This window comes from Vespula vulgaris, chromosome 17 (assembly GCF_905475345.1).
Source record: "Vespula vulgaris chromosome 17, iyVesVulg1.1, whole genome shotgun sequence".
NCBI classification, from domain to species: domain Eukaryota; kingdom Metazoa; phylum Arthropoda; class Insecta; order Hymenoptera; family Vespidae; genus Vespula; species Vespula vulgaris.
In genome coordinates, this window is record NC_066602.1 from 2,201,571 (window position 1) to 2,228,596 (window position 27,026).

Sequence of the window (27,026 nt, forward strand, 5' to 3'; positions counted from 1 at the left end):
ATATTAATAATATAATAATAACATTAACTAAGTTAATATATTATATTAACTTAGAGTATGTTAATATATTGTATTAATATACTATATTAGTATCCTCTAATATTTATATTTCATTAAATAACGCCTCATGCAAAATGACACTTGATCCTTTTGAATATTAAATAAATCATATTTTAATAAATAAAATAATACTCGTATGTTATTAGTATGTTTACATATTGGTACGTACTAATATTTATGTCGAAAATAATCATTTTCTTTTTTTTTCTTCATATTTTGCTAATGTTTATATTACGACACACACACACATACAATATATCGATATCAAACAATTTAAAAGTCTTTGTAATTCTTTAGAAATTCCTTTCTTTTGATTTTTCTACATTTTCGATATTTAATATTAAGAATATTAACGTTTCATTATTTCTGTTAGGTTGTTTCTGTTCATTGTTTTTGTTCATTGTTTCTGTTCATTCTAATGATTTATAGAATATATACATACATTGTTTATACAGTGTACGTTAAAGTAAAAGTATTAAAAAGGAAAAAGTAAAACTGGTCAAATAAAAAAAGTAAAGTTATAAAACATATCATAGATTTTATAACTTCAAACGTTAGTTTCTTCTAATTTATCTACTACGAAGTATTAATTATAGGTGCATCGATTAAATCGAAAATCTTGTAAGAGAAATTCGAATCGGATTCTTTCGGATAAATTTTTTAATCGTATTTTTAACTCCCGTTTTCTTTTTCTCGTTTGTTTTATTTCGATGCAGTGATTAAGCAAAGAAGATTTCAAACAAAATTTGTCAAACAAATCGTAGCCGAAGAAGGTAATTATCGATTACAAGTTATTTTTCAAAGCTCGTTCAAAACTTTCGTTAATGCTTTGTGATTTTATCTTTGATTTATATTTTATTACATAGTCATTTTGCTCGTCAATAATAATCATCGTTTCATCTTTTCGATCGTCAGACATAATTACAGATGCATAATTATTTCATTAAGTATAGAATATATTTAGATATCAGATTTAATTATATCTTTTAAAAATATAATAGTTCAAGAATGGTGTGTTTTGTTCAATGCATATATCTCGAGGCGTTAGAGTTTTCATTTTCTTTTTTTATTTACTTTTTTGTTCGTTTTAAAAACGTTTAATTAAACACACACACACACACACACACACACACACACATATTTTACCGTTCCATGAAATTTTAAGATGTAAAAAAATTTTTGTTTTCTCCGGTCGAATATATTACATTCATCCTCGTGATAAATACTTTTAGATCATTTTACTTCTCTCTCTTTCTCGTTTTTTTTTTATTTTCTTTGTTTTTATTGTTCGAGTAAACTTTGAGAGCCATTAACTTTTTATTCAGATTTGATTTATTTGTAGAGCAAAGGAGAGAAGAGTAGAAATGGTTAGGGAATAAAAAATGCATCTGCCAGCACGTTCAATGGACGTGCATTTCTATCTGCATGTCTTTATATGCTTTGTTTACGATTACAAAATAATTAAATATATCTTTTTTTGTTCTAGGTTAACATCGTTGTATTAATTATGGAAATAATCTATTTCTTTTCTCTCTTACGTTTCCATGCGTACATACACGCAGTTTGCAATTATAACATAACTAATTTATCTTCTTTCTGTTTTAGAACGGAACATCGTTGGATCGACTATAGACAAGTCTATTTGCTGAGAATTGTCACTTTTGTCATATCGACGTATCTTAATCAAAATTTTTCATAAGTTTTAGCCACAACCGTAACAAATCGAGATTTTGAAAAGCTCCCTTGGATCGTTTTAACCTTGTACACTAATTCGCATAATTGGATATGACATTTCATGGAGAAATAAAATTTCACTTCCCTTGTAACTTAAAGTTAGAATAATTTTCTACGTAACAATTAATACGACTTAATCGTATAACCTATTATTTCTTTCGTAAAACGTGAAATGCGATTTTAGAAAAAAAAAAAAAAAGAAATCACATGAATCATTTCACAATTATTCTTTCGATCGATCGATCGTCTATTAAGCAAAGGTAGCCGACGAAACATTTAATTTATTATTTATATCCATTTTCAATTTTTAACATATTCTTAAAGATTCAATTTTTCACTTCTCCTTCAATCTATTATTAATTATTAGGAATAAAAATTTCCATATATTTTATTTGTCATTCTTTCTTTTCTTTCTTTTTTTTTCTCTCTCTCATTCGTTGCACTTCGCAATAATTAAATAAAGAAGAAAGAGATTATCGAACGAATTGTAACTAAAGTGAGGTTATAAGATTTCGTGAATGTGAGGTTAATAGTGATGGAAAATAGGGATGTTTGGGATAGAGTGGGGGTTGGAAATAGAGATAGATATTATTACCGAGGAGGGTAAATATGTTTTCTCGTATTGTTGTCACGGCTAGAAAGAGAAACGTTTCGAACTTATCGATCCAGCATTAAATTTCCCGCGATTAATTGTCCGCTACTATACCGAGACTGTTCTCCTAGCGTACATTGACCTTCGTTTGACATCGGCCATGTTCGGATAAGTTCGTCTACATTCGTTGGTGGTGGGGATTCGCGAATTGCGAACTCGCAGCTTTCCACCATTGCTCGCTCCGCCACCGCCGTGTTTACTTCGTGTCCAGTGCGTATTCTCGTGTGGTATTCCTTTCGAATTGTCAAATGCGAGCATCGTTTGGACGTTTCCAAAGAAACGTCGTTTCTTTTTCTGATATTTCTATCGTATGTTTCTCTATCTATCTCTCTATCTCTCTCTCTCTCTCTCTCTCTCTCTTTTTTTGTAATTTTTTTTTTGCATCGATAAACAAGTAAGTGTCGGAGTAATTCGTACGAATCGAATTATTCATTTCGAATTTGAATCTTATTGGGTGTCTTTCATGTCGTCGTTTTTTAGTTAACGATTGATCGAGTACGAGGGTGACTGTTGCCTCGTAGGAGGATTAGAGAAAGATGGTGAAAATTATCGGATCGGTTTGTGCGTGTGTGAGCTCACAGTGAAAGATACCGTGCGTGTTTTCAAAAGTGTGTGCGTTATTCTTCGATACTTAATTAATTGTTTTGGTTGTTGTATATCGTTTACTGTCGAAACATGGTTCGTTCGAATGGAGGATACGAAGAGTTAGGATAATTGGGTGTGTTTGCGATGATAGGAGAATCGTGTATAGACACATCGTTCAATTTACCCGCGCAAATTCGAATCCAGTCGAATCCAAGTAGCGTTTAATTCAGAAGGAGAGGTTCAATCGGTTCAACCACTGGCTCGTCGTTCTTACTCGACAATGACCTTGATATGTCTAGGCTGTTGCATAGAACGGTTGAATTCTCTCGAACTGTCTGATCATCTATTTTCAATTCATTTTCTTTCGATAGATTCCCAATCGAAATCGTGAGGAATAGACAATGATTTTATTGATCTGTAAACGTTACTTTTTTAATCATTCACCGTTCTCTGTATCTTCGATATTACAAAGGATATCGGTGATATAAGTTTACATTCCATCTTAAAATCCGTCGAATTAGTTTTTCAACAGCGTTTTTATACTTTCGTTGAAATTACAACGTCGAGAATGAAGAATAAGCGAAGTAGAAACTACTGTACCGTTTTAACCGCGTTTGTTGTTTCATAGAAATAAGAATAAACAAAAAAAAAAAAAAGAAAAGGATAAAAAATAATAGCGTTAATCATCGACTCAACCATTCGGTATTGTATATAGAATACAAGCTAAAGGAGAACTTTCAGTGTTTGGACAATCGAATATCCAACTTGTCTATTTTTTTAAATGGAAAACTCGAGTAAAGAATGCAATGTTTTTTTTCACTATCAGAGATAACAAAGAGCGTAGCAGACATGAAATGCATTTGCATCGGTTATGCGTTTATCTATCTATGTATGTACGTCTATATATATATATATATGTGTGTGTGTGTGTATGTATGTGCATATATCGGACGTAAATTATTTCAAGGGTAGTAGAGCGCGATAGAATTTTGCAACAAGGCGATAATTCGCAATTAAAGTAGGTACTCGACATTGCTGGTCGATGAATTGACTCGTGAAAGCGCAACCACGCGAGAGTCGCTTCGAGGTCCACTGACGGAAAAAAAAAGTTGCATTTGCCGCTAGGAAATTGGCTACTTCGCGTCGTGAATCGAATGATTAATTAATTTAACGAGTACTCTTCGTGTCAGTTAACAGAAATCTCATTCGATCATTTCTCCGTTCGCGATAATATCCACGAAATTTGATTGATTCCTCCAGAAGAATCCTGTTTAATTTCATCGCCATTCGATAATCAGTGGATATGCATTATCGATATATACATATATACATAGATATTATTTCTCTATGTTTCATTTTAGTTCTCCGTTAGATTTTTCAATTTCTTTCGAATTCTTTTCAAGTAGTGAAACGTCGAACTAATTTCAACTATCGTCGTGATATTTGAAAAAAAGACAGTGTTACTGTGACTACTAGAGTGACTGTGATAAACTTCCGAGATATTTCGATATTTTTACTTCGACTCACTGATCGATTGACTTACTGACTGACTGACTGACTGACTGACTGACTGACTGACTGACTGACTGATTGACTGACTGATTGACTGACACTTGATATGAACTTTGAAGTTTTTCTTTTTTCAAGCAGTGAGTAATGAGAAAACATGTCGGATAAAAGCAACGTCGTAAAAACAACGGATAATCCAAGACTTTGAAGTTCGTTGAATGGATGGAACAAGGATGGTGATTTCTTTCGAGAAAATTGTCGATATTTTGCAACGGTAAGTCTTCACTATCTGTTTCATTTGAAAACTCAAATCGAGTTTAGTATAGTTTATTTCGCTTTGCATTCGGGCTGCATTAAATTTTCTTCGATTTATGAGCGCGACTCGTCGCCTACGTTTCTGACGTTTACCAAATAATCACGTTTACCGAACGCTGTTATTCGCATCTGTTATTTTACGCTGAATTACGAGATTGCTCGTAGGAGATTATTGCTCAGCGGCTGCAACGAATTGTTTCACGTAACAATTGTTCAAAGATCGATTCTCCGTGGCAACGTTTTGCCTTTTTCTCTCAGTCATTTATAGATGCGAATATATAGGCGTATGTGTATGTAATACACCGGTATCAATTAATCTGTCGGAGTGAACTCACCAGTTTATAAATTATCCTACTTTTTCGTAGTTACAAAATCACACCCTCGACTCCGATTAAACTAGGTCGATGAAGTTACAAAGGAAAGATAGTGTCTCGAATTCTCTTTAAAACCGTAAGAGACGTGAGATTTAGATGGGATCTTTATTTCTCTCTTTCTACCGTGAAACTTCATCGAAGTATCCTCTACTTCGTCTTTCTTTATCTCTCTTTCTCTCTCTCTCTCTCTCTCTCTCTCTCGCTTCTTTTTATCTCTTCTGCCTTGTTGACCTATTTCAATTTTTCTCTTTCTTCTTTTTTTATCTTTCATTCTTTTAAATCCGATCGAGTTTGTCAGTTTTGTTTGGAAAAACCGTCGAGTTTGCAAGATTGATTTCGTCTTACGTGCAAAGCGTAATAAATGGATAAAATAAAACAAAAGATATAACCGTTGATTTTAGTTCGACGAAAATGGAGAGGAACAACCAATCGATGTTTTCAGTCTTTGAACTTTGGAAAAGATATCGTTAAACCTATCTGTCGAAATGGTTATTCGATTTATTTTTCTTTCGTTGGTCGAATTTCATCAAAGTTTCATATGACGATATACATACATACATACATACATACATACATACATACATACACGAAAGTATTGAAAGTGAAAGGAAGGTGTTAAAAATTAGCATCGTTGGCACATTTACCGATGCGTTTACGATCTATGTACGATATTCAACGTAGGCCTTGCTCGAAAAGCAGGAGGTAAAGTTGCTACCATCGTTGAACGTGCCAAGACCGTTTCGAAAGAGTTACTGGCGACGCTAATATCTGTAATACCAAGCTCACGATCGTTCTACTATTTCGAAAGCTTTCCCAAAATCTGCTGCCACGGGCATCCTACTGGAAAGCATCCAACGGATATACCTTAGCGTATCTACGTTAGATTTTCTCTCTCTTTCTCTCTCCATCTCTCTTTTTTCTCTTCCTCCTTTTTTCGTAAGTTCTGCAGCGACGTTAAAATAGGCCTTGAATTTAAGCGAATTTATAGTTATAAGAAGAACACGCGAAATCTCGCGTGATTTTTAATCCGCGATTCATTCGAACGATCTTTTAAGATCAACGGATAATAATAATAAGCTTGTTATACTTTCTTCATATAATATGTTTCAAATCTATCGTACCAGAGTTATATTTGAAATATAATATTATTGTACATAAGGGTGATGCACGAAAACATATCCAAAGCTTCTTTATAATTTATTTCAATGTTGGATCGTGATGAAAGATTAGACGATCGAACACGTCGACATTTTTCACGACAGCTTTCAACGACGATAAAGTTCGCTGGCTCTGCTTTCTCACGAATATTTTATGACGACTTCGTCGTCGGTCTGGAATGATTTCATCGAATCGTGTTTTCTTTCTTTCTTTTTTTCTCTCTTCTTCTTTTTCTTTTTCTTTTTCTTTCTTTTTTATTTATTTATTTATTGATTATTTATTTTTTTTTATCACCTGCATAGAAAAGATATCTACTATCTTTGGATTAGGTATATAGGATAATAGGATTTCTTTTTACGGTCGATATTTCGTCAGAGATTTCATCGTAGACATTAGGAAGTTTTCTTTTTTCTATTTTTTTTTTTTTTTCTTCACAAAGAAATAGTATAATCTTTCGAACGAACTTTCTCTATCGTTAATTCGGAGATAGTTATATCGCGTGCTGTCGAACGAAGAGTCTCGAGTTAGATACTCATTCCTGTTTTCCGTATTTCGAGAGAGCAAGTTGAATCAGACAATTTTCGAGAGTTTCCTTCGAGGCACGAGCAAGTTTTTCAAAGTTGTAGAAAAGCGTTCGACGTGATTTTGCCTCGTCAGCGTTGCTTTCTCTGTATCTAGTAATAGTAGTAGTAGTAGTAGTAGTAGTAGTAGTAGTAGTAGTAATAGTAATAGTAATAGTAGTAATAGTAGATTGGTCAAATTTTCAAAAGTTTTCGTGGCTAAGAAAAATAATTGGGATAATTATCCACTTTAAGTCTTCTTACATTCGTAATGAGACTCTTTGAAATAAAATATTCGATCGTGCTTATAAAATATGTTTTTCAAAATTTTACAGTCAAAGTGTTAAAGTTACGGCGATATATATATACACACACACACACACACACATATATATATATATATAGAGAGAGAGATAGATCTAGAGAAGCTTCTCTAATTTAATTTTAGTGAATTCCCTTACGACAAGACCACAAGAGAGAAGACTCCTGAAATTCCCTTGGTGACACGAGGCCAATTCCGGGAAGTGATCATCAAGTGGACACGACAAACATACGCTTTTGAATCTCCTAGCTGTCCCATTCTACGAATAATACTGCCATCGAGCATCTTCTCTTTTCACAGAGCTTTGATCATTCGACTCGAGCTTTTCAAATACCGTAAAACCTTCATATCTTTCGGAGATATTCGATTTATCGACATGAATCAAAAAAAAAGAGAGAAGAATTCTCTTTGGGGAAGAAGTACCGTTAGGATTCTCATTTTATTCATCATTTTATCGTAATGTTCAACAACATTTTTCAAATCAAAGTAATCGACTCTCTCTCTCTCTCTTTCTTTCTTTCTCTTCTTTTTTTCTTTTTATGTTTTTTTTTCTCTCTACAACTGCTTCGAAACGTACGAATTTTCATTATATGTAAAGCTTGCAGCTTCCAAGTGATCTTCGTTGAATAGGAAATCATTCCTTCTCTCTCTCTCTCTACTTCTTCTATTTTAATCTCTTCGAAGCAAGAACATCTTTACTCTCAACTTCTTTCTTCTCTCAACCGCAACACTTTCCCCCGAAGAGAAGCTCTTGCACATTCACTTTGAAAGTCCAACATTCGAGAGAGAGAGAGAAAGAGAGAGAAAGGAAGAGAAAGAAAGAAAGAAAGAGAGAGTTTCTCCCTTCGTTTTACCTACGTCGATTTCGAAGCAATTTTCAGCGAGCTTCCGGAAGCTCGCGACTTTTGCTATCTTCATTCGACCACTACGTCGACTTCTCTAGGGAGCTTCTTCTTCAACCAGTACGATTGCACTGAATTACCAATGAACATTCTGATCACGTGCTTTTTCTCTGCGATGAGAATGAGCGAAAGGGAAATAGAAAGAGAGAAAGAGAGAGAGAGAGAGAGAGAGAGAGAGAAAGAGAGAGAGAGGGCGATACGCGAGCGAGGGATGAATCGAACAAATAAAAAGAAAAAAAAAAAGTTGGATGAAAAGTTAGCTAGCGATGGTAGGTTTTAATTCGATCGCCGGTCTCTCCTATACAAGCTTTGTATTTTTTGTTCTTTTCTCTCTCTCTCTCTCTCTCTCTCTTCACATTTTCTCTTTTTTTTCTTCTTTTTTCTTTCTTTTTTTTTCTTTTTTTTTTCTTTTTTTTTTATCGGAATGCACGAGCTTTTAAACCTTCCCTCGTAAATCGGTACTCGCGGTACGATTTTTTCTCATCCGATTATTTTATTTTTCGCGCGTTCATTCCAGGTTAAACCTTGTACGTTCTCTATATGACGATTACCATGATATTTAAAATATTTTGAAAGAAATAATGGAACACGTGTATCAGTGGAAATAATAGTTCTGTTTGTCTATTTATTTATTTATTTTTTCGTTTTAATCTTAGAAGGGAGTAAATCGTAAAGGAATATAAATCAGGATAGATACTACGTAACGATGATCACGAGAGAAAAGGAATCGTCGATGAGAAAAAGAAATTTAGAGAAATTATACGATAAAATGGATGATAGAAGAAGAACGAGAGTCGGAAGAAAGTTGGAAAGGATTGAAAATGGCTTGGATGCGGTTACGCTCGTTATCGTTTAGATTTATTCAAGGTAAAATAGGAAAATAGTGCGATAGTGATGGTGTTAGTGCGTAGTGATAGTAGCGTTAGTGTCTGTGATGCTAGTGGTGGTAGTGTTGGTGGTATTTCGAGACTCGGCTTCGTGGGATGCAACCCTCGACGGAAACGAATCGATCTACCGGTTTTGCGGCGAACCTGTCGCTGTCTGTTTTGTTTTCATCGTTAACGTTGTCGTAACGTTACGTTGCGGTTATTTTGTTGTTATTGTCGTTGTTGTTACGTTCTTCGGTTGTTATTATTGGCGATACCACAGAGACGTTGGGAAAAGGTAGAATACAGAAAGAGAGAGAGAGAGAGAGAGGTAAAAAGAAAGAGAAGTATCGACTTTTGAACTTCGAATATAAAGCTCGAGTAGAGAAAAAGAAGAAGAAGAGTACTCTCGCATATATATTCGATGCGCTTTTCGCGTGGCTATGTGAGGGATAGTATGGAGTAGGAAGAAGAGGGTAGTTCGATCGATAAATGGACATTAATCACGTAAGATTAATGGCATGACGTTTTCGACGAATTTATGCTGGATAACGCATTTACCCGTTTGCCGACGACGAGTTCGCTGGTATTATCTCTTGGAGAGATGTATGTGTATGTCTCTCTCTCTCTTTCTCTCTTTCTCTCTTTCTCTTCCTCTCTTTACGCATAGGAGATGGTAGTAGTATCGGTGGTGGTGGTGGTGGTGGTAGTGATGGTGGCGTCGGTGGTTCGATCGAATCGATAATTGGCGGAAAGTGAGCCCCGGGTATATCGACACCCACGACTGTTCATTAAGTATTTATTACATATCGAGTAGGTCGCATTGTTCTCTTGCTCTCTCAGCTATTTATTGTTACCATCGCATGCACGTATAATATGCACGTCTATGTGTATACTTATGTACACACATAGATATGTATGCGCGCGCGTATTATATCGTGGTTAAATCTGTGGAATCATAATCTCTTAATAATGATACTATTTCCTGATAACAGGTGGTTCGTGAGAAACGCTGAGATTTTTTTATTAGATATGTATGTTACCTTTCAGGCGAAGGAATATTATATTTTTTCTTTTCTTCTGTGCACCGTATTGTATTAAATTAAATATTCGATCGATGGTACTACAAACGGATGGAATACTTTTTTTTAATTCTCTAAAAAATACGATAATCTTTGTTATTCTAATCGGTTTCTTTTATTCTGTTATTGCAAGAAGGATATGGGAATATGGCGACCTTTTTTTTTCGTTTTTGGATCGTAGAAAAGTCCACGTTCGTGTTATGAGCATGAACCCTATATTTTCTCTTTTACCGCACGGTCCTCATCGTTTTTTATCGTCGTCGTCGTCGTCGTCGTCGTCGTCGTCGTCGTCGTCGTCGGAAGCCTATTTTTCAGTGATAAACATCAGTGGTGCCCTTTTCGCGGTTCCTAGCACGCGAGGCACGTCGACATAAATGACACTTTTCTCACGAAGCGTTTCGAACCCGTGGAATCCTATAAGGCGCTTAACCTTTCGACTTTCATCGCTATTCCAGACTGGTGCATCTCTTATACGACGCCCACGGCATTTCTTCCTTTTTCGGACCAACCCTTGACTCTCGTCTCGCGACACGGATGCCACCCTTCCTGCTCTTAGCACTCTTATCTTTTCATCTCGTTATCACGACCATTTGAACGCCTTTCTTTGAACCCTTTCCTTCTTAATCTTATCATTATTTTCAATCTTTCATTGATTCGATGAATAGATAAATGTTTGAATATATTGTAAATATTATATATCGTCAATTCTTGAGTGTATATATATATATATATATAGTACTATATAACATATAATATATTCGAATGATTTATTTTATTCTGCAGATTTTTCTTCTACACACACACACACACACACACATATACACACATATATATATCTGCAGAATAAAATAGGTCATACGAATATATTTTACAAGATTTTATTTAATTTTATATCATCTTTTCATTATAAAAAATATGAAAGATTTTTCGGGTTATTTTGTTTCATCCTTTTCCTATAACATATACTCTTGTATCCAAAAAAAAAAAAGAAACATCCCCCGATAAAATATTAGATAGATAATACCTATTGATTTATGCAGGATTGACAAAAGCAGTCAACGTGTTAAACAACGAGAACAGAACGCGTTCGTCGTTTCAATACTAAAACCCCCAATGGAGTTTTCATGCGTCGAATAACGTGATGCTGGAATACAATAATCGTGCTTTATCATACTGGTTTAGCAAGAATGAAAATTAATTCAACGTGCGGTTTCTCTTCGAACGAATAGGATTCGAAAATTATTCTCTTGCAAATCTTTTCTCTCTCTCTCTGTCATTTGTGTCATTTTTCTTTTTCAAATTTTCCCTTGTTTCTTTCTTTTTTCTCTCTTTTTTTTTTTGTTTTAATAAATTCCAGAGAGTTCTCAAGCCTGCGTCGCGTGGCCACGACGGTGGTCTTCGTGCGGTCGCATCAGCGGCCATTGCGTGGAATATCCGCAAGGTCGATGAAGGAGAGAAGGGGGTTGGTGGAAAGTTTAATTAAAAAAGTGCCAACGCCCGCGACTTTTACCCTTCGAAACTTTTGACTCTCGCACTCTGTTCGCGAAACGTTCCACCTGTTCTTTTTATTATTATTATTTTTTTTTTTTGTTCGACTTCTCTCCTATAGTATCTCTTTACAATCATTCTTCGCTATATCCTTCCTTCATTCATCCACCCCTTTTTTCATTTTTCTTATTGTTGTTACTTTTCCTCATTTTTTTTCCCCCAGTTTCTTTTTCTTTGTTTTTCTTTCTTTTCTTCTTCCTCGCTCACTTTTCCTCCCTTCTTCGTTTACCAAGTCGGCTATGATTCTCGAGTCTGAAAATCGTTCGTCTAAAACCGTAGAAATTCTCTTTTCTTTTTTCTTTTTCTTTTTCTTTCTTTATTTCTTTCTTTCCTTTTTCTTTTTCGTTAGAGAGTTCGATAGACGCTAACGAGTACCGCGGTTAAATTTACGATTCCCGTTGATTAAACGTAGTCCACTAATTCGAAAACGCTCTCAGCCGGTACTCCTCGATTTACGTTCTTTAAACGACCGTGTCGGCGTTCAACGTCGGCCTCACGAAGGATTTTTATCGTTAAATGGCACGCGCTACTCTCTTACGATCGATCCGTCTCGGCTTTTCGAACTTCCTCTATCTCGATAAGTCTTTCCTCGTGTCGAACGACGATCGTTTCACCGGCAATTAATTCTCTAAGCAAATAACAACGATATATATATATATATATATATATATATATATATATATATATATATAATGTTCGTTTGAAACTTTAAAACACGAAAATTCCTATACTATAGGTATTCCATTTAAAATCGAACACTTAAATATTTCTCTTGGATTATTTAAAGGGCAAAAAAAAAAGAGAAAAAAAAAAAGCAAATTTTCTACCAAATAAAATTGCATCGAATCGATAAAATTATTCCACAAATATGTTTACGAAAGTTGTTCGGGATTTCAAATTGCCAAGTATTGGCTATCTCGAACTAGCAGTTGCTATTGTCCTCGAGAAGTATTATTAAAATACGACCGCATTCGTGTCGTGTTTGACTTGCAGAACGTAAAGTTTCTCGGATACTGGAGATTGTTTGCATATGTCGGATATATTTCACATGGAAAGGATTGGAAAGAGAAAGAGAAAGAGAAAGAGAAAGAGAAAGAGAAAGAGAAAGAGAAAGAGAGACGAGCTAGAGCAAGAGGAGAAATAGGAGGAGAAGGGGGAGGAGGAGGTTGGGAGGTGATGTACCGTTGAACGAGTTAAAAGCAAACTATATGATTTGACAACTGGGTTAGGTATACCGATGAAAGTAACGAGTTGCGATATTACTGAAGTTTCTCTCTTTCTCGCTCACTCAAGTACATGCTTCGTGACATCTATATCTCTCTTTCTCTATCTGCTTTTATATTTTGCACATTGTTCGACGCGACTACGGAGTACCGACGAACAAACTCGGTTAGAAGCATTCGTATGTACTTGTAACTCGCAAATGGAGATGGATTATTTAAGTCGCACGCTCGTTTTTGCTCCTCTCTCTTTCTCTGTCTCTTTCACCGTGCTCTTTTCTCTCTCTCTCTCTCTCTCTCCTTTCTTTTTTGCTTTACATTCGTTTACAAGCTACAGTAGGATTTTTCAAGTTTAGCGAGATGTTTTAAAGTATGTGACGATGGTTACAATAGAGATCGTTATCGATCGTAAAAGATAATTGTAAAGTGCTATGAAACAACATATGATCCTGAAATACGTAGGAACGTCAGGAAGAGATGGCCCTTTTCCCGAGTATCCTTCCATTATTTTCAACTTAAGCCGACGTCGAGAGTGCCGCGTTGTTATATTTATGTCGCTAAAAATTGAGAAGGGAAAGATCGAACGAGTGCACGGGACGAATACAAAGGAGAGCTTGCAATTTCGCTGATGGTAACCGTAGGTCGGAGATCGCCTAAAAGCTCGGCTCGTAGATCGTAGCATGTATAAAAGCATCTTTTCGTATATAGTACACCTACCTATATATATATGTGTGTGTATGTGTGTGTAGTATATATATATATATATTATCTACATGTATATGTATATATGTATATATGTTAGGGGAACAGATAAATCGATATCAAAGTCATACTTTTCTATCAAGCGAAGCGAGTAGAAGATCCAAACCTTTGGATCGACTTTTAAATAGAATTCAATACTAAGATGAAACTAAATTTCTTCGGTGGAAGAAAGTTTGCTCGTGTTAATTAATCAATCGGTTATCTTTCAAGGATCGCAAATCGAAAGATGGTAATCTCGTCTAATATTTTATCTCTTTTAGCGTCGTATGAAGAAGCTTCAAAAAAAAAAGAAAAAAAAAAAGAAATGCATATATATTTTTCTCATTGAAAAATTCGTCCTAAATTCGTCGTGATCGACGGTGAAAATATAGAAAGATGTTTATTACTACGATAAATGCCTGGCCTAGATACGTGCACGTCTCGCTTCTCGTACGATAAACGAGACTGACGCGTGTCAGGATTTTATCCTTCCTTTTCTTTCTCTTCGCTTCTATTCCCATCTCTCTCTCTCTCTCTCTCCTTTCGTTTATGTACACGCTAGTTCGCTTACCTTTTACTCTCTCGTGAATGTTACATGTATGTATGTACGTACGTACGTATGTATGTACGTATGTATGTATGTATGTATGTACGTACGTACGTACCTACATATTCCTTTCACATGCGGCCCCGTCATTTTACGATGCAACGAAAGCACGATTGTTCCGTCGGTCTGATTACCGAAAGATGAGATTTTTAGTGGAATCGAAAGACACGTAACGAGTGTTTCCCTTTCGCTTATATCTAACCCGATCGATTGAATTTATTTGGATCATACAGCAGCCATCTTTAAAATCCTTCGTTAAAAATCGTTGAGACATCGAAAGTTTTGATTTTACCTTATCATGTCTATAACAATTTTCTACTCTCTCTTTCTTTCCTTCCTTCTCTTTTATATTTTTACTTCGTAAGAATCTCTCGTAAAATCGATCGTTGCAAATTCTTTAGCTTTAAATTCTAACGACATGACCTTTCCTTCGGAATTGCGTGACTAGAATCACTTCTCGTGAAACGTCGAACGTGTAGGTACATTGTTTTCTTACGAGCGAATAAAAGGGGTTGCGAGGAGGGAGATTGTAGGGAGAAGCGAGTGTACATAGAAAAGGGATGGAGGACTTTCGACCGTTACTCCAACAACATCGTCGTTATCGTAGTCGAAAGCCTCGAACTTCCTATCGTGGGTAGGTTCTTATTAGACGCGAAGTCAAGTAACTTTCGGTTGTAACGCTTGCTTGGAAGTTCGTGGCTCTGATGCAGTTAAAAGTTGGTTGGATAGTGAGAGAAAGAGATAGATAGATAGATAGATAGATAGATAGATGGATAGATAAGGGAATGGAAGGGTCAGGTGGTACAAAATGGCGCCATGAGCGAAGTCATAAAATTCTTTATAGTATAAAGCCAATTGAGAGAAATGATTTATACAGCTGTTATTTCAATCTGACGTATGGTACATAAATTATATGTATTTTATGTGTTTTTATATATCTTTAATTTCTTTTCTTTTCTCTCTCTCTCTCTTTCTTTTTTTCTTTCTTTCTTTCTCTTTTTATCAGATAAGAATTATATACGTAACGAACGGAAATATAAAATTGCAAGGCTTGATCCTTGGTATCATTTTCGCTATCGGTAAAAAGATCAGTAGAAACAAGCCTTTTCCGGTCGTTTCTGACTTCTATGTCGTACACATTTGCATTTGAAATCGAGATGAGTTCTTTGGATAAAACGTCGCCTCGTTCCGGCACTAACTCGAAACACTCCTAGTTTCTCCTTGCATTACGTGAAGAGACGACGTGTGAAGCTAGAAAGAGAAAGAGAGTGGGATAGAGAGAGAGAGAGAGAGAGAGAGGGAAGGATTGGAGCAATCGAGAGTACGAGAGAGAAAGAGGATGAGGAGAGAACTTTTCGGCTATTTGCTCATTCTCTCTCTCTCTCTTTCTAACTTCCTCGAAAGAGGAGAGATGAAGGAGGAGCACGCTTCTCATTGTTTGGTCCTGGAATGGATGCGAGCTTGATGGAATACAAAATAGAGACGTGACCTACCTCGATCGGTGGTAGCATAGTAGTGGAGGATACTACCAAGGAAATAGAGAGAAAGATAGAAAGATATATATATATAGAGAGAGAGAGGCAGAAAAAGAGAAATAAAGAAAGGACTGCAGAAGAGGGGTAGTCATAGCGAAGAAAAGGGTGCCTCGAAATAAATAAAAAGGGTAGAAGCGTAGTGCTCTCTTGGAGGCCACAAACGGTGGGAAATAGAAAGAACTAGATATATACATATACATAGAGAAAGACAGAGATAGATAGAGAAAGAGAGAAAGAGAGAAAACGAAAGAGTGCATGCTCTATCCTCTCTTTTATCCATTGTTCGAACCGCAAGAGCACATCTTTAATGGCGTGAAGTTCCGCCGGTAGTAGTAGCCTTAGGGTTGCCGAGTTTTATCGTGGCATAGTCATCGACTTTTCGCGGCAATTTTTGAAAAGCTTCTACTTTCGACAACATTTTTCTTTCTCTTTTCTTTCCTATATCTATGTATGTACATACCTACATACGTATGTATTGAAAGTCAAAGTCAACGAGTTCGTATACGTGCGTGAGTGTTGTTAACCTTTAGTCATTTTGTTTCTTCCGAGCTTCCTCTCAACGTCATCGTATACGTGGCTCACTTGCTGCTTGCCTTTTGCCACGAACTTAGCCGACGTCGTCGTCGTCGTCGTCGTCGTCGTCGTCGTTGTCCTTTGTCGCCATTCTTGACGTGATTGCCTCGTCCTCGTCGTCGTTTTCTCCGTGTCTCACTTTTACGATGGACGACCAGTAGTCCAAAGTGATATGACGTCAGCTATTTCTTTTGTTGTACGTACGGTCAACTTCCTTTCGTTTCGATCTCGACTGATTTTATTATTACGAAATTTCTTTTTCCTTTGGATCCTTTGTTTATATCTTTAAGAGAGAGAGAGAGAGAGAGAGAGAGAGAGAGAGAGAGAGAGAGAGAGAGAGAGAGAGAGAAAAAAAAAATTATGATTTTTATTCTTGCCTTCTTCTGTTTTTTTTTTCGCTCTCTCTCTACGATTTTTCTTTCGACTCGTAGAAACTTCTTTAATATTATTCCTTCGTCCAGTTTTCTTTTCTTCCTCGTGGTTGGCTGATTTCCACGTGATTTACTATTCCATCTTTGAACACTCCGAAATGATTTCATTCTCGGCGCAGGATCATGGGTAATCAAATTCGCTTTTGAAAAGTGTTATCCAATCCTGCCAATCAAGATCCGTCTATCCTTCTTTCCGCGTGATTCGTTCGCCGATAATTTTAAATCAATTAAACTTCTCGATAGATCGTTCGATCCTTCCGATAAATACGTAAATTCGTCTTTAATTAATCCGAGAGTTTTTAACGAACCTTTATTATTCATTTTGTTTTTATTTTTTTCATCCTTTTCTCTCTCTCTCTTTTTCCTTTCTTTCTTTTTTTCTTTTCTTTTTTCTTCCTTCGGAACGAAATTCGTATACCGATGGAGTGTTAGATTAGAACGCAGAGACGAATTTTGAATAGTCGTGAGTATACTCTCGTAAATTTGCGACCTTGACATTTTTGTTAGATTAAGTCATTAACAAGCGCGAGTTCTCTCTCGGAAGAGTCCAACTAGAAAATTGTATTATTCCAGCTGGTAAGAGTTGAAATTTTCCCTTACCTCTCGTTTTTCATTGCGCCATTACACCGCTTATTTTCGTTTACGGAATTATTCATCAACGCGGAAACGTATACCTCTCTAGCCTCTGTCTCTAATTCGAAGTGGAAGACGGAAAATTCAGAAAATTCGTTTGCGCGAGACGCGAGCCTCGGTCTTTCCGCCACTCTTTCAACTAATGAGTAACAGAGAGAGAGAGAGAGAGACTCGATGGTCCTCTCGTTGCTTCGTAAATAAGATTAAGTTTCCTTCTGATGGCTACGTCGAAAGCGTTAGACCGTATTAGCGGTACATTAGTCTCGAAAAGGAAGCATAACTGTGCATGCGTTAGATCCACGAAAAAAGTTGGTCAACCAAATACACCTATGATCTTGAAAAAAGTCTCTTCTTTTTGTTTTTCTTTTTTCTTTCTTTCTTTTTTTGTTTCTTTTTCATTTCTCATAGATGGATACTCTCTACGAAGATATACATTTCTTCTTATTTCTCGTATAAACGTTAGAATTGTTAGAATTTCGATATTTGTGCCGGGCTAATAATTTGAAAGAACACAGGAAGCCTTCCACATTAATCCCTTTTCCCAAAGCGAATTGTGCCTTTCCCAAGCAAACCTGCTGTTATGCATTCAATCGGAAAACTGGTATATATTCACAAAGTAACAGTAATAATTTCATTTGGATTATTCTATTCATTATATCTCGTGATAATTATTTCCGAGTAATTAACCCGAGAAATTTCTGTTTACGAGACTTTTTCAATTTTCAATTATTCCTCTTCATTCTAATCGAGAATATCCAATATACCTTATCATCCATTAATACATATTTAACATTTGATTATCACACACACACATATCTTTTTTCTCATATATATATCTATATATTTTTATCTTTCGCCAAAAATTCACAATTTTTATTTCGTCTCTAATTCGCACAGAGACGAAAAAGAAAAAAACAAACAAAAAGAAGAAGAACAAGAAGAAGAAAAAAAAAGAAGAAGCGATAATTTGAAAAATCGATCCCACGTTATCGTAACTACTTGAACCGATTTTTTTTCGAAATTATCTTCGAGCTCTCGTCCTGTACATCCATCACTGCATATATATATATATATATATATATATATATATATATATTTCTGCATGTACGCCGAGGTAAATGCGGTACGTAGAGAAGAAGCTTTTGGAAACGAGGTGAAGCGTTTCGAGAGCGCATCGCTCTCGTCGTTGCAGGGAATTTTCGGTTGGCTTTTCTCGAGGACACGTTCAGGTTTATTCGCTTTATATTCGCCTTCCAACTCGCTAAATTATTGAATTCATTTCTACGGAAGCTTCCGGACTAATTTAAACGACCTCTCCTACTTTTCTGTTCCTATCTCTCTCTCTCTTTTCTCGTTTCTAACGCCCAAGGCGATCCTCTATCCGTTTCCTTCTTGGATTCTTCTTCGTTCGCTATCGTTCTCGTCATTTTCCTTAACTCGACGACTCGCGTTAAAGGCATCGCCTTTCTTGCCCTAGGCACCATGAGTTTTTCCACGTCTAAGTCTCCTCAGGGAAATATACTCTGACTTTTCTTTCTTTCTATCACTTTTTTTTTTGTTATCTCTCTCTCTCTCTATTTCATACATTTTCTATCTATCTATCTATCTATCTATCTCTTTCTTTCTTTCTTTCTCCCTCCCTCCCTTATTCCATGACAAGGCTTGATAGAACGCATAAGAAATGTATGATAAATCTCATCTTGTCGTCGGGTGTGTCGAGTTAATCGTTTATTTAGCATAACCACATAGTTTGCCGACGATTTGCACGTTAAACATTCACGGAAGATCTATTTTAAAGTAAAATGAGACGGATCTCTTTTGAAAATAAAATGAAAGTGATATATCGTAATATTGAAAATTGGAAGAGAGACGGATAGAGAGAGAGAGAGAGAGAGAGAGAGGAAAGAAAATATTTTTCAATAATATCATTTTTTCAATCTCGTCGTGTTTAGGACGAGATATATGTATTTTTTAAGGATTTATTTAGAAATTTTCCAGAATCGTATTACCAACTCGGTATCGTTTAATCGCTAAAACTCTAAAGGTATTTTTCAACTCGTTTTATTAATACTATCGAAGATCGTGCTTGTCTGTGAATTTATTTTTCTTTTCTCTCTCTCTCTCTCTCTCTCTCTTTGTCTCGTAAGAGCACGAGTTAACGAAGGAAAGGCAAACGGGTCTAGCTTGATCCAGTTTATTCGACTAATTAAATTTCACAGCTCTTTGGCCTCTCTCTCTCCTCCTCTCTTTCTTTCTCTTTCTCTCTTCGTCTTTCTTTACACACGTTGAACCACCGTTATCAATTTCCAACGTCGTTCGAAGCGAAGACACGAGGAAAGTAGGAAGGGTTGGTTTAGAGTGTGAGGGGTTGTTCGTGGTGTGAAAATTACGATCTCACACGGGTATCTCCTTGTTTTTCCTCGTGCTTCGAACACCAAACTTGCCCTTCGGCTTTGAACTCATTTCTATGAGAAAGGGAGAGAGAAAGAGATAGATAGATAAATAGATAGAGAAAGAGAGAGAGAGAGAGATTCCATCGAATGAGCGCGTAAACGTAGCCGTATAAATACGTTCGTTAACGCGATGTAAGAAGTTAGCCGTGGCAAAGGTGAGCAAGCGCGAAAACAAGATTGAAACTCCCAACGAAACGTCGTGTAAATTCATTACAGTACCTACGTACACATACTTACACCCACACTCACGCAGATACATAGAGAACCATCCTAAAATACAGCTACATACCATCGCGAAGCCTCGATTTTTATTCTTTTGAAGAAATGCCAAGCCAAGTTCGTGTTCGTGGATGGAGGGATGCTTTGACATCGTTAAAAGGCAACCGTAACGAGTAGTCTGCCGATACCTTCTCTCTCTTTCTCTCTCTCTCTCTCTCTCACTTTTTTTTCCGTCACAGAATTTACCTTTGAATTTTTGTAGCTTTGCTCGAACACTCTTGGAGATACGAGAAAAACGTCTCTCTTTACCTTTCTGAAATTTCTTTCGGGAATTCGTAGATATATCACTGTGATCACATGTTTTTCTTTTTTCTTTCTTTTTTTCCCTTCTCGTTCCTTCTTTTTCTCGTCGATCGAAAAATTGTTACGCTTTCTTATTAATTGATTGATTGATTGATTGATTGATTAATTTATTTATTTGTTTGTTTGTTTGTTTGTTTGTTTGTTTGTTTTGCAAGCAACGACATAAAATAAAGATCAACGATGGAAAGGAAGAAATAGAATTTGTATATTTAATGTGAATCGAGAAAGGATAGGAATGAGAACTGTTTAAAATTCAGGACAATTGAACGTATATGTCTATCGTGTACATTCGTCGGAATAAATCTCGACTAGGAATTAATGAAGAAAGAGTTCGCGACAATAATCTTCTCCGTTCCCGTTGTACAACGTCGTCCCTTTTTGATTTTCTTTTCTCTTTACCTTCGGTATTAATAATTCGATCGTAGGAAATCGTGTTAATGAATTTTCAAGTTAATACTTGGCAAGGATTAACAAGAGAGCGTTAAGTTAGTTATCAGAAAGTTCTTTCTCAACATTAGCCCGAGTAACGTTCTTATCTGAAATTCCCAAGGTTCTTCTTTATCTTTCTTCCTTCCTACTCCCACTACATCTTAACCATATCTTTTTGAAAGATAGAAAGAGATGAACCGCGAAGAGAGAACCAGACCAGACCAAACCAGACCAGAAAAGGGCCAAGAAAATAAAATGAAGAAAAGTCAGGAGCGTGTTCGCCTTCTCGAGAGGGTGCTTTCCAATTTCGCGGACGTTTCGTCGCGTTGAATCGTCAAGTAGCGAAAGTTTCATAGTCCCAGTTCTGGCCGGACTATTTCTCATGTCGAACCCTATTCTTTTCTTTCTTTCTTTCTTTTCTTTCTTTCTTGGACTTTATCCTCCTCCATCTACTTTTCCTGGATCTCAGTTTTCTCTTTTCTCTTTCCGAGAATCTTTGGAAACATATCAGGGATTCTCGAGTGTATCGACTTTAACGATTCTTACCTTGGACTCTTGAAAATCTATTCGATAGGCTTGCATGTATGCGTGAGATAGGATATTTCCACTAGGAAAGTTCTTGATCGATTAGACCAAACCAGAGTTCAGAGAATTCGAAAGCGTGCCTCTCTTTCCTTGTGCCTTTCGATTCACCTTCTCTCTTTTTCTTTTTTTCTCTTTTCTTTTTCTTTTTCTTTTTCTTTTTTTTTCTATCTCTCTGTCCGTATCTCTTTCTCTCTCGAAGCTATCATTTTACGTCGAGAAGTAAGTCGTATGTGTCTGTTGGCCTTTTCTTTTCTTCTCATTCTTCTTCATCTTTCTTCTTTCTCTTTCCTTCTTACTCGTACTTTTCGTTCAACGTCCTGAACCCCATCCTAAAGGATTACTCTGCTTCGTTTCTCTCATTGTTTCGAGGATAGTTACGACGATAGAGTCGCGTTTTCCAAGTTTCCAGTTCTGATACCGGTCGAGAGACGGATCGTCGAAAGACTAGAGGATCTATCGTTGAAGTATTCTTGAGTTTATAATACTTACTTTCTCTAGTGTAATATAAAACTTGATAATAATGAAAATAATATATATATATATATAATATGTTTAAAAGTAATGTATGCATTTTGCTTATGAATCGTAGGACTAATTTATTACTATTCGAAATATTCTTGAGTTTATAATACTTCCTTTCTCCAGTGTAATATAAAACTTGATAATAACAAAAATAATATATATATATTATAAATATATTTAAAAGTAATGTATGCATTTTGCTTATGATTCGTAGGACTAATTTATTACTATTCGAAATATTCTTGAGTTTATAATACTTCCTTTCTCCAGTGTAATATAAAACTTGATAATAACAAAAATAATATATATATATTATAAATATATTTAAAAGTAATGTATGCATTTTGCTTATGAATCGTAGGACTAATTTATTACTATTCGAAATATTCTTGAGTTTATAACACTAACTTTCTCCAGTGTAATATAAAACTCGAAAATAACGAAAATAATATATATATATTTATATATATATATATATTATGAATATGTTTAAAAGTAATGTATGCATTTTGCTTATGATTCGTAGGACTAATACCATTTCGTTAGGATTGTAACTCTAAGAGCATTCGTACCGTAGGAGAATACGAAATTGCCTTGCCAAGTATATGTCACAGAAACACATACATACACACACATATATATATATACACTTCCTCACTGTTCTCCGGACATCGATCGTTACCTTGGACCAATGGATACGTGTGCTATGCTATACCAAGGAGAAGCGTTAATCAGGTCGCTTCTCCGTGCAATTCCGGCTACCGAGAGCGTTCAATTCCCATGCGAATTGTTCCTGGGGTACGGCTAACACAATGCAAACTATCGGAGAAGATGCGGAGGAAACGGGTTGACGCGTCCAAAAGCTTCGAGTTCATATATCAAATTTTAAGTAAAATCACTTGAAGCTATCAAAACTTTTTCTCTTTATCTTTCTTCTTTTTTTTTTTATATCTTTGTATATTTCAATTCTTTGTTGTATGATATATAATATATATTATATATATTATATTATTTATATTATATATATATATATGTTATATATATATTGTATAGTACATATAATGTATTATACATTAGTATTTATAATATATATAATTTATATTAATATATATTTCTCTCTTTTTCTTTTTCTTTCATATCTCTATACATTTAAGCTCTTTATTGAATGATATATAATCTCTATATAACTCTATATATTTAAGCTTCTTGTTAAATAATACGTTCTATTATTTATTATAAATTTCCCATCATATAATTGTTCGATTTATATGTGATTGGATATATTTCATACTTAATTATTTCATCGTTAACGGATCATAGAAGGATATTTTTCCATAAAATTTTCTTTCCATGACGATATTGGAAATTTATTGGTTTTCTCTCTCTCCCTCTTTTATTCTCGTTTTTCTTCGTAATTTCATCTTGGTTTTTCACGCGTAAAAAAAAACGCGTTACGAAAGAACTCGTACTCATCGAAAGAACGGATGAGAATTCAAAAGAAAATTCTTTTTCAATCAATCATAAATTAAAGAGCATACTAACGTTTGGAACTCGATATTATTACTCACTGTGTATTCGCTTTATCGTCATTTTCTTTTTTTTCTTTCTTTCCATCCGGACTTGTTCAGCTTTATTTTTTTTTGTTTCCTTCTATTTCCTTTTTTTTCTTTTTTATTTCATTTTTTTCCCCCTACAGTAACAGCAGCAAAAGTCCTGTTCGACAAGTCGTGAAATTTTTAGCCGATGAAAATCCGATGCTGCGGATTGAGAATAATTCATGCGTTAATGTAGCATACCATCTCACTCGCATATTCATTAAATATATCGTTCGGGCTATCTCGATTCAACCGAGAAAACGAGTCGAAATATTTTTGATTCTACCAATTCTTTTCCCCCTTCTTTTTATTGATATTATTTATTTCTATATATTTTTCGATAGGAAACGAACGAATTTACATACTCCTTGTCACGATTTCCAATTATATTGATATCGAATTAAAATGACGTCTCGAAGAGAATTCGTTGAACGAAACGGAGCACCGTATCAAACGTATACGTAATTAGATGTATCTGTGCACCTGCGTACGATAGATACGTATATCAAAATGGTTCTCGAAAATTATAAGAAAAACACGTAAAACGGAGATTAGCTACGAAGAGGATGAAGAAAAGGAAGATAATAAAATATAAGAAGAGCAAAGGTTTCGTTTCGAGAAAATAAGTGCATCCTTCGCGTAGCGTAGCAATCAGGATACCAGTAGAAGAGTCTCGATTGGAATTGGCTGGGTTTAGGGATCATTAGTAGACGTGCGCAGATACACGTAGGTAGATGAGTAAGCTGATTGGATTTATCGGATCGGCGAATTGCCAACGGAGATTGCTAAGAGGAAGCAGTTCTCTTTCATTTCCTGTTCTTATTCGTTTCTTCTTCGTATTTTCCTCTTCCTCTTCCTCTTCTTCCTCTTCTTCCTTTCCCTCTGCCATTGCTTTTTCTCCTCTTCTTATTCCTCCTCTTTTTGTCGATTGGTTTCCTTTCGTTGTACACTTCTTTCTCTCTCTCTCTCTTTTTTCTCTCTCTCTTTTTTCTCTTTGTATCTTTCTTTTTCTCTTTCTCTTCTTGATTTTTTCCTCCTCGCTTCGTGGACTCTCGATAAAAGTTCAATAAACCCTCCAAAGTCGTCGTAATCCTCTGCACTACCGATAATCCTGAGCTTCTGTTAATTTATTATTCGTGGAAAAGGGTGATCAAGGAAGTAGGGAGATGCAAGCAAACCGAGTATCGGCTCATTCTTTCGACGTTTTGCACTTTACGCTTAGCTACCTTAGATATTGTTCACGATGAAAGAGTAAAATAGTAAGAATAAGAAGGCGTAATATCCTTCTGGTTAATCGTAATTTCTTCATTTCTTTTTCCCCCTTTCTTTTTCTCTTTTTCTTTCTCTTTATTCCTCTTCCTTTCTCTCTTACTATTTTATTTTCTTCGTCCTCTTCTTTTTCTATTTATCCTTACTTGCTTTCCTACTCTTGGGACACGTATTAAAGTTTCGTGTGTACGTAGCTAGTTCCTTTCGTGTCTCCTGTAAATCGATTTTTACGAGTAATCGAAATACTTTGTCGTACGAATAAAATACCCTGTTAGATACGTTCTTTATTTTATTAGTAATATCTTTGATAATTTATGGTTGGATATATGTTTGTATATATGTATTTATATATGCAAACATATGTAGTCTCGTATGGTAGTCTCGTACACGTGTACGTAGGAGAGTCCTTTTTGTTTTTGAAATATATTATTACATCTTGTCTCGATAAAGATTTTTTGAAAAGTTTGATTAAAGAAATTTTGGAAATATCTTGTAATTATTATATAATCATTATGAGATAATATAATTTATTAAGGGAACTGTTTGAAACGTTAACTTTTCCTAAATTAATTCCTTTCTACAGATTTATATTATTTCACAATATTTCCGTAAGATCTTGTTGTTGTTATTTATATCGTTTAGAACGGGCGATCATAATTCGGTTGATAATTTTAGGCAAATGTTCATACACGAAGGTCCACGAATTCTCTTGTTTGTATTTCTAAAGTCATAAGCACGACTCTTTATAAGCATCATTTTTTTTGAAACCACCAACTTCCAAGTTTTTACACCCTCGTAAACTAGTCCGAGTTATCTCAGTTTCCTCTACCATTTTCTGTCTTTTTCTTTCCCCTTCTCTCTCCCTCTTTCTCTCTCGTTTTATATTATACAAACGCGTACCCGTGCATATTACAAAAACAGTTTTATTATTTTTCCGTGGAGAGAAATAAAAATAAAAAACGCAGAGAAAAATCATACGAAAAAAAAAGAAAGAAAGAAAAAAGAAAGAAATTTATTCAAGAAAAATATAAAAATCGAAAGTATCGAAGTGGGAATACTTCAAATGGATCGTCAAAAGTATAAATGGCCGGAGTTATTGATCGCAGATTTAAAAGTTGAAAGCTCCTTAAGAGGATAGAGATTTTTCTTTTTTTGTATTCTCTCTCTCTCTCTCTCTCTCTCTCTTTCTTTTCTCATCTCTTTTTCAAGTTGTACTTTTTTTTTCTAAAGCGATCGTGATATCGTAATTACAAGTCGTATAACTAGACTCACGAATATATAGAAAGTTTCCAGTACACGTCGTAAATAATTATTTAGAAAACGAAATTGCATCTTAGCACGAAGGCCACTTTCTGGTCGTTAGTTCATAGATAGCTAGGTATAAGTTACATGTACATAGTTTGATAAGAATCATCGTAGTTTCCTGAAATCGTTCGATTTCGTGCCTGAGAAATAATTGTCAGAAGTAAAGAAACAAATAACAAGGCTATATAACGCGTGCACGCGATCTAGTATCGTAAATTTCTTTCTTTCATCTCTCTCACTCTTTAGATCGAGCTTATCGAAGATTCGTGAAGTTAGGGTAGTCGATTCTAGCATACGTATATTCCTCGTTGCATTCTTCAAAGCCAAAAAAGAAAATGACGATTTCATTGCTCGTTCACACGCGATTTTCAAATCGTCCGAACATTTCGCGTGCACGGCCAATTAGAGTGTTTTTAATGGTCAAACAAACAACGATGTCGTTTCTCCCTTTCATCCCACTCCTCTCACCCTTTTCATTCTTTACGTTGAATTGGCTCGTATCGACTCGAGCTCGTACAACGCGAGCTTTTACCATTTCACACGATTTTTCGTTCGATTTGTTCTTCGATAAAATAATCACTTGTTCGAAACGATACTTTTCATATCAACGGGAATCCAAATTTCACGAAAATATTTATGTTTAATGCGTTTTAAATATTTATAGATAATTGAATATACACAGACGTGCGCGCGCGTGTGTGTGTGTGTGTATGCACATACGTATATACATAGATTGTCTAAAAATTAAATAATACAAAATTAATAGTCATACTATTTATTATTGAGGCAAACTAATTCCAAATTATTCAGATCAAATAGATAAAGAAACATTTATGATTTACCCTGGCGATTATAAGAAACGTTTGAATTAATTAATCA

General features: G+C 35.3%; 1 protein-coding gene across 15 annotated transcripts in view; it reads left to right on the forward strand.

The window, feature by feature from the left end:
- LOC127069924 (TWiK family of potassium channels protein 18-like) overlaps nt 1-27,026 on the forward strand; it is a 209,708-nt gene that overhangs the window by 3,243 nt on the left and 179,439 nt on the right. The window contains exons 1-2 of one of the 15 annotated variants that reach the window (XM_051007652.1): nt 2,614-3,924; nt 4,435-4,814. The exons of 1 other annotated variant lie outside the window; for it this stretch is intronic. The gene's annotated coding sequence lies outside the window, so the exon portion shown is untranslated. Of the gene's footprint in view, nt 1-2,613; nt 4,815-27,026 lie in introns of those variants that run through there. 13 more of the 15 variants (XM_051007655.1, XM_051007654.1, XM_051007653.1 and 10 more) reach the window with 13 other exon arrangements.